Raw genomic sequence first — 9,096 nt, 5'->3', positions numbered from 1 at the left:
ATTCTGTTTTATTTCCATTTACCTTAACATCTCCAGCTTCACTATCACCATTATCTTTAGTGTACTTGACCGCTATATCAATATCTTTAGACTTTTATATTCTTTATTCTTATCTCATCCTTCTCACATCCGTTTACCCATTTTTTATAATTATGCTGTCTCCAGTCGTTTGCCTTATCTATAGAGAACCTATATCTTTTTATTTAACCCATGCTCACTGTTCAGTTTCTCTGCCCTTCCTTATACCCATTTTCTCTCCAGCCATCATCCCTCCTCTGAATATACCATTCTTCTTATCTCTATAGATTGCTTGCTTCCTCCCTCTTACTCCTACTCCCTTGCAATTAGCTTTCTATTTCACTTCCTCCATTTTCCTGCTCTTGTGCTTAGCTTTCCTTGACACTCCTGTATGGCTGCGGACCTTTGCCCTTCTCTCTGATCGTGGTTTTTCTTTCCAAATATCACCCCTCCTTGCAAACTCTTTATATTTCCTATCTTGCCATTCAGCAGACTCTGATCATTTCTTCTAGCTATTGCCCCCTCCCTCTTCTTTCCTCCCTCCCTTGCTGGTTCCTGACCTCCATCCTCCCTGTGATCATCCCTCCAGAGTTCATGCCATCTGTTCCTGCAGGAGAACCAAGTGTGTCCTGCTCCCCCAACACCAGCCAGGATATGTGTGTTTGGGCATGTGTGTGCCAGTTTGTGTGTGTGTGTCTGTTAAAGTATGACCACGTATCCCTCAGTGAATGTCTTAAAAAAATAAAATAAATCAATAAATTAAACATTGGAGATTTGCATATTCATGATTTTAAGGGTAGCGCACCATTGATACCATTTATGGAATTATCTTTCACATCCTTCATCGCTGATATTGCTACATTAAAAAGCAAAAAAACAAAACAAAACAAAAAACCTTTATTGTCTAATGCATGAAGGATGTATATGATTATAGCTAAAAAGGCCGATACCTGTGTGCTTTCTTTTTTGTCAGTGTTTATGAAGGTGTGTGATATTGCATTTATCTGTGTATTTGCATGTCTGTGCATGTGTTTGTGGTAACAGTGAGAGTTCAGGCCCTCAGTGCTCTCCCTGCTCGATTAGGAAGTAAACAATGTTTATTCAGGAGCAGCTGTCTGAGGGAGATGGCTGTTTACGCGTGCATGGATACACGTGCACACACATGCACTCAGAAAGATGAAGTCTTGTAAAGTAGAGAGACTGATTAGCAGCTCTGGAACCAAGGAGGAGATTCCCCAGTGGAAATATGAATGCAATAAGTTCACATGCAGCTACTTTTGCAAAGACAGACCAGTATTTATAGTGACCATTGTGAATACGTTTCAATAAAGGACTATTGAGAATCATGGGTGTCACTGAAAAAGAGGCACCACAAATACAATGACTCTTTAGTCTTTAACTGAAACAGAATGTGGACCTCAACGTGAACTCTCCAACCCATTAGCAAGACCTCATTGGCGCTTTAACTCTTCATACAGGCAGCTTCCTCTGCAGCTTTATTATTTTTATTTTTAAGCTCTTGAAAATCACCACTTCTTCCTTTAATAAAAAGATAATGTAAGCATTATAGTGGCAAAAATGTTTTTATTTCTTTGTGAAAACTGAAAAAATAACTAACATGTCAGACTTATTGTGTTGATTGTTATTCTGTGCTGCACCACAGACTTTCCTCAAAAAAGAAACACAAAGAAAAAGGTCTTCAGAAATCTGCTTTTAAAACAAAAATACCAAAATCTGCCACGTAGTCCACCCACTTTTCTCGCTGAGCTTTTCGGATTCCTTCCTCTCGTCTTCACGGCAGCTGTGTGCATTTCTCTTCAGGGTGAATCCTCCACTAGCAGGAAGGCCTGCTTTCCAAAAATGACCCAAATTACCCGACACACGCTCTTACTGTTTATGAATCTAATTAAAATCTGTTTACAAATCTTATAAAGGCCAGTAGTAATCATATTTACGCTCAGTTATTCGTTCACAGTGTTAAACCAGCATAATCTGCCAAATGTATAAAAGCATTTTTTTTCTGCAAGTTTGACCCTGTCACTTTCTGTCAGCTATTCAAAGGATTTTCTTTACTTTGACATTCTTTTCACTATTGATAGGTTTGTAGCTTGAACCCATCCGCTGGAACGTTGAAGACAATATAATTACACTGCTAAGCAAGACACGAAGTAGGCAAAGTTCTTCATGTTACTCGTGCACGGGAGAGACCGGACAGAGCGCCGTCCCTTCGCTTGACCCCAGTCGCTCTCGTCCGTCCTCCCGTACCACTGTCCTTTTATTGAGGTTACATGAATATGCATAGGTTCATTAACATACGACGTCTACATACAAACAAAGAGTACCTTGCCTGTGTGTGTGTGTGTGTGTGTGTGTGTTGCTGATCAAAGGGTCAAACATCCTTGGTCAGGAAGAGGGTAGACTAGACCCCCCCCCGGTGAGGAAGTCCAGCAGTTCATCTAAACAGAAAAGCACTTAGACTAGAACAGACGTAGCTACGTTAATCCTACCATAAAACAATTAAGACAAGGTACGAACTTTCCCATGCTCCCAGGATATAGGTGTGCATTCTAGTGTGGAATACACACCAAGCCTCTGTAGCCTGTTAAAGATCACACAACTTATCACTACACAATTGATTATACACCTCTAAGCATCTATGGTTAAATATTTCTAAGCATAAATGACAATCAACAATACAAACTCTAACATTCCCCCGTTTTTGACCTTTATGCTAGAAAGTTCCCAGTTATGCATACCTCATGTCTGACAGTTTCAATGCAAACATTTTTATACTCAGCATATGTCAAATCACCCTAAATTATTGCAAAGATACACAGTTTAATAAATGTATTAGCAGTTACCCCATTCATTGAGCTCATCTCATGGCAAACTGCATCTTACGAGCAACCAAAGAAATTGTTAATTTAATAGTGAAACTAAGAAAGTAACATTTTCAAAAACATCTCAGCTTGGTGATGCTTCCTCCGGGTGTGCAAATCACATGTCTCTCTGCAGAGTGGTTTGAGTTCTGCAGGGCGTCATGAATGTCTCTTCTAGTTGTTTCGTTGTCCATAGGACCAGAGTCCAAATGTATGTAGAATAAACATTCAAACATACCAGTTAGTTTTGTTGTTTGTCAACATGGGTCTCAGCTATTTCCAGAGCTGCAGACCTCTCAGCACTCTAGTTTTATGGCCTCCCATCACCTCACTTCAGGCCTTCATCCTGCGAGGGGGATATTTATGACTCCTTCATTGTCCACGCTCTGCAGAGAAACACCTCTGTGGAAAGGGTGCAGGGTTCTGTTGTCTTACTGCTGTTATGATCCCAGCAGCCTTCAGAGTGTCATCGTATGCACAGTATAGTGGCACAGCATTAGGTGATGTTCATAGGAAACCGCTGTCATCACCACCATAGCTTCTGGTTCCTGTGCTTTCACAGAATCATGATGTCATCCCCGAACTCCTTCTGCGCTGTCGATGGAGCTTGGCACGCTCCTCATCCCTCGAGTTTTCATGTTCCAACGCTGCTGAAGGTTTAAGGCAGAGCACGTCGTACACCTTAGTTGTCTTCCTCAGCGTCAATATTGAATCTTTCATTTTATTTAAAATCTCCTGGAAACTCAGTAGCACAGCTCTCTGTGTCATGTCTGCTGTGCTGAAGATGATCTCTGATCCTCCTGAAGCCTCTCTCCTGGCCTCCCATCTTGTGGACGATCCTCTCCTCTATTTTGCAGGCAGTTTCATGGTCCTTGCTGTGGCTCCAAGGTCTGATCTCATGATGGGCCCCAACCAGCTTGACCTTTGACCTCAACCACTGCCTGGCTGTCGGCTATGCCTGGAATGGTTCACGCTTCTCACTGGGCCTCTGAAGATTTCTCAGGAGATTACTGCTGCACCTGTATTTCAGAAAGACTTCTATGTGGAGAGCATGTCAACAATCATCAAACCACATTCTTTAGTTCAGTGAACTTCACTTATAGGCCATCAAAGCCTCATCTGAACATGGGTGCACCACTTGCATAGGTTTAATACTTGTAAATAAACGGCTAATCACACAAATCACTGCAACAATAATAGTAAACATTGTTTAATGTTAATCCTTGCACTCCACCTCTTGATGCATGGACATTCCCATGCGTCAACTCACCAAACCTGGATCCCTGTCTTAAAGAAAAAGATTAGCTAGATCATGTCCCAGGCAACATCAGGGCACCTCCTCCGGAGTAGCGCCGTAACCCTGCAATAAAAGATGTTAGCGTGTGTTGCATATTAAGTTTGCTTAACACCTGGCTCTCCCAGGAGCCTGCATACACACCATCACGGCCTGGAAAGCAAAATCTGGAAGTGAAATCAAACTTCATACCTGTAAACAATTGTATCATAAGAGTAATAAGCATTCAACATCAGCAAGACAAGTGTCATGTGCAGGTTTTCTCAAATCAGTAACTACAACTATTACCCTAATTCACCTCAGACATGGATTATCCCATGTACTCTGTTAACATTAATGTAATCAGTGACTTCTCTTAAGCAAAGTCACTCCACTCATATATTATTATTATGGGTTCAAAAGTGGCCAGCAAATGAGCCCATAATAAACTATTCCATAAATACCGTAATCTCTTATTTGTTTTACTCATGTCACTTGTCCGCTTCAGCTGAATCTACTACAGCATTCTCAAAGAAACAAACATTAGCAATACACATTGACTGTGGTCAGACGGAGGTCAGACACAGGTCAACAGATTCTAGAGGTGCCATAAAACACCATAAAGTTAACACTCGCTGTGGAAACAGTAACACTGGTCTCATCACAGTATGTCTCAAACTATATTAATTTCTCCATCAACATATGCCTGTAACTACAGTTTTCTTCACACATAAACCCAGAAATCTTGTAGTAGAGAAACATTAGCCAGTATTCCTATAAATCACATGATCAAACACATGAAGAACCGTAATGCTGTAAAAACGAAAATGCAAATGTTAGCGCTTGCGCAGGCGTATGCATACTTTGTCACAGCTATCTCTGTGAGCACACAAGCTAGTGAATGACGCACACATAGTAAATTCACAGACACAGAAAATGGCATTTAAAATGTTAAATCATCACGCAACCTCGAGTGTTGCTGTCATCTTTCTGCTCCTGTAAAGGGAAGCACACACAGACTCATCTGCACCCCTGCCAGGCGGGGGTCAACTTCACACAGTCGTGTTACATCAGTAAAGTCTTGTCAGCTTTTGTCAGCTTTTACCAGTCAGTCAGTTTGTTTTCCTTTCACTCACTCATTCATGCATTCATTCTTTCTTTCTTTGCTGATAGTGGAACCTATCGTCGCATTTAGTTTCCACTCTCAGCAAAATGACGTCATTTCAAAAAGAAAAAGAAGAACTTTAGTTTGGATTACATCGCTGAATCCTTTTGGACTGGGACTGTCATTTAATAATTGTCCCAAATAAGTGGCTTTCTCCAGAGTCCATTTAAATGTGGAGAACTCACTTGGCACAATTTTCTCGACGACGTGTAGCGCTTTTAATTCCCGACGTGCAGATCTGCTTAAAGAACAGAGATTATCAAACAAAACTTTCAGTGCACTGTGAAAGTATCAAAATAAAAAGGCCTTGTTAAGTCATGACACAAACTCCTCATCTCAGGAGGGTAAATCTTACCATTAGCATGGTTCATCATACCATCATACTAATCGGCAGGCTCAACTTCACAACAAAAGAAAAATCATCAGCTAGATTCACTCCAAACCAACCATCAGCTGCACAACACACAACATAACCCTAATGTCTTATTAGCTATGAGTTTAATTACCAGGTCTGTGCTCTTCACTCATTTAGGCCACAGATCTATTTTATTCAATTTTCCTTTTCCATTCATCATAAAACATGTGACATGCTGTCATGCACTTCACAAAAGAAGTTTGTTCTGACGTATTCAGAGTTGTGTATCTAAATACAGGATTCACTCGCACATCAAAACAGGAAACTCAGTGTTTTAGAGTCTCCACTCAACACACAACAAACTCCAACACATCTCATTCACTCGTGCTAGAATTCAATCACCTTTCATTAATCTAAAACCGATCAACTAATTTGCATATCAGCTATTAACCCACTAAGTTGACAGGACGACAGAAAAGCATGTTCAAAATAGTATCACAAAAGACAATTTCCCTCATACAGTAAATTACATGTGCTGCCTCAATCAAGCAGGAAGCTTCTCCCAATTTACCATTTTAACAACTAAATTTATTGTCTGATCACTGGTTGGTCAAACCAGGATCTTTTTTCCCACAAAAGTTAAACTGTTGTCCTGCAACCTGGAGAGTCAATTTTTTGCATTGGATAAATTCAGTATTTAATAACAAGTGTCTGCTAAATTGACACTATTTTAACACTGATGAAAGATAACAAGCTAATTTTCATTGCATGGGTGTTTGTGCCTTTCCTACACATTTCTCTGCTATTATTTAATCATTTCTTAACTAATGTGCTATGAGTCCACTGGTCTTTGCATCACACTAAGTGACTTGGACAAGATGATAAACAGACTCACATGCTGAAGATGTTGTCTAATCTTCATGAGCTCTCTTGTGTTTGTGTTAGTAGGGTTAATGCATGTTCTGCTTGTGTGTGTGATTTTGTATATGATGTATATGTTTTTTATATTTGCATATATCCAGACTCCTTCTCAATTTTCCAACTTAAGCAGTCAGTTTTCTTTTCCCCAGGTTTGCTAACCCAAATTTTGATTTCCCACATTAAATAACAGCATTCCTCTGTGTTCTCACCTAGTCTTCTCACTCTGTTGTCCTCTCACTCTTTTGTCCTCTCCCACTTTAACAGTCCACAGCCGGCAGTTCTCCTTCAGCTTTGTCCTGTGTTCCACTGTCTCTTCTTGCCATTTTACTCCACAGGTGGCAAATGTCAAACTCCAACTGTTCAGTTCTCCTCAAACGTTCTTTTCACATGCACAGTGAAGTTTCAGCTTGTTGTAAACACAGTGCCATTCATCCGATCAGTCAGGATGATGGGTTTGCTCTTCTTCTTTGATGCTGTTTGTCCACATTGCTGCTGCTTTGCTGGGACTCTTTGCTCAGGACTTGCTGCTGTCTTTATCTGCCATGTTATTGCTCTTTGGAGCTGCATTCCTCAGGGAGGAGTGAGCACTTGCTTGTGAGGTTGAGAGACACATGGCGCTGTAAATAAGTCAGCCAGAAACTTGGCCTGCATGTTTCCAATGATGTTAAACTATAACTTTCTTCCGACCGCTGCATGTGGAAAATTGATTCAGGTCTGCTTTTCACCTGAAAGTGACAAACTAAGACATGTTCATTATTATCATCACTGCTTAACCAACACACATCTCTCTCTCTCTCTCTCTCTCTCTCTCTGTTTTTGTGAACAATCCTTTCTTAAAAGCAGAAAATGAAATTATAGTTGTTTTTTTTTTGGTTGATCAACACAAAACCTTTTTCCTATGATTATTTTTTTCCTACAATATAAATTCTCCCTCTTATTCACTCTTTTTTTTTTTTTTTTTTTTTTTTTTTACAATACCTGGCGACCTGCAAAATCACCGCTGTCACTCACAATCAAAGGCAATTACTTTTGCACAGTGCACAAAAACACTGTGATGTCAGACACATTCACACTCACTTTGTGATCTGCGTAAATAAATCACATGACTGATGATATGTGCCATGGTGATCCATAAATATGATCACCAGTTTATTTAATTATTATTAACCCAACAAAACAAATAAACAAACACATGATGCTGATGCTACACACACACACGAGTCAAGGTGCAGGAAAACTGCTCACGGGAACGGTGCACACTCATAGCTCTGTTTCCCTCTCTTTGAGTAGTTCTCAGACAGCTCTTGATCTGATAATGTGTAGCTTGCTCATCAGCTCAGAAGAGAAAAAAAAAAAAAAACCGCAACGCAACATCACACAGTAGTTGCATGCTCTGCCCACAGCGGCAAAGTCTTACACTTTCATATTCAACACAGCTTCTCCATCATGTACTTTTAGATGTTTCATACAGGGTTCAGCATATTAGTTGTTTTCACAGGTGTGCTGTATATCTCAACAATGGTTCATAATAAGACGACAGTCTTCCACACAGGTCAAGTGCCTCTATGCACTTCATTAGTTTAAATATTTATCTATATCACTTCACCTTACATGTCATTGTACTGAATTTGAGCAACCACAAGCGTAATGTAGATTACTTTTAACAACTATCCACCTCAATTACGTCTATGGTCTGGCACACAGGCTGAAGAGTTAACGTTTTGTGTCAGCAAGGGGTGGGGGGACAGCCACCCACCAGAGCATAGCTGCTGATGTGGGCTGGCCTTCTCCACACGCTCTTCAAGGCTGGTGTGTTTTCTGAAAACTTCTTAACATCTTAATCTCTTCCATTTATAAGCCTGCGATTAACCGCACGGCTCAGGTCCGCGTGAAACCCGCGTGACCGCGCTTGCGTGAACCCGCGCAGCTGTGGAGCCGTCGCTCCCTCTCTTTTTTACATAAATACTTTGTGCTGCCAGGAGCAAAGTCCAGCACAAACGTCTGTCTCCCTCCGACTCACTCTTGGTTGCTTAGAAACCCATGATAACAACAACAGTCGGTGTCACAGACCACATGTTCTGCTCCGCACACACCCACACAACAACAACAACGACGACGACGACAACAAAAACAACACAAAATAGGCCTATCGTCCAGCACAGTCTGGACCCCGCGGAACTTCTCAACGCCCCACAAAGTGGCGGAGAACTCACCTCTCGCCACACAAAGTAGCGAGGAACCTCTTGCTCCACAAAGTAGCAAGGAACCCGGGTATCGCTCCACAAAGTAGCGAACTTCTCAACGCCTCACACAGTGGCGGAGACTGCACAACCACACGGTTATAGAGTCGGGCTCTTCTCAACGCCTCACACAGTGGCGGAGACTGCACAACGACACGGTTATAGAGTCGGCCTCTTTAAACTTACTTGGCATTGCTTAGAGTGTAATATCAGCCCGAATCCCGCCGACCGTCATTCATCGAGGA

The 9,096-nt window shown here is 41.3% G+C and overlaps 1 long non-coding RNA gene across 1 annotated transcript; it reads right to left on the bottom strand.

Annotated features, from left to right (window-relative positions):
* Window positions 1-2,196: 2,196 nt before the first annotated feature.
* Window positions 2,197-7,370, bottom strand: LOC143419063 (uncharacterized). Its single transcript, XR_013099033.1, has 2 exons — window positions 6,821-7,370; window positions 2,197-3,916 (listed from the first exon to the last, which is right to left on the bottom strand). It is a non-coding gene; the product is annotated as an uncharacterized LOC143419063 (long non-coding RNA).
* Between the last annotated feature and the right edge of the window lie 1,726 nt (window positions 7,371-9,096).

The sequence above is a fragment of the Maylandia zebra genome, linkage group LG6, assembly GCF_041146795.1.
Source record: "Maylandia zebra isolate NMK-2024a linkage group LG6, Mzebra_GT3a, whole genome shotgun sequence".
Lineage (NCBI taxonomy): Eukaryota > Metazoa > Chordata > Actinopteri > Cichliformes > Cichlidae > Maylandia > Maylandia zebra.
The sequence above is the reverse complement of the archived record's forward strand: the minus strand, read 5'-3'. Positions and strand labels throughout refer to the sequence as shown.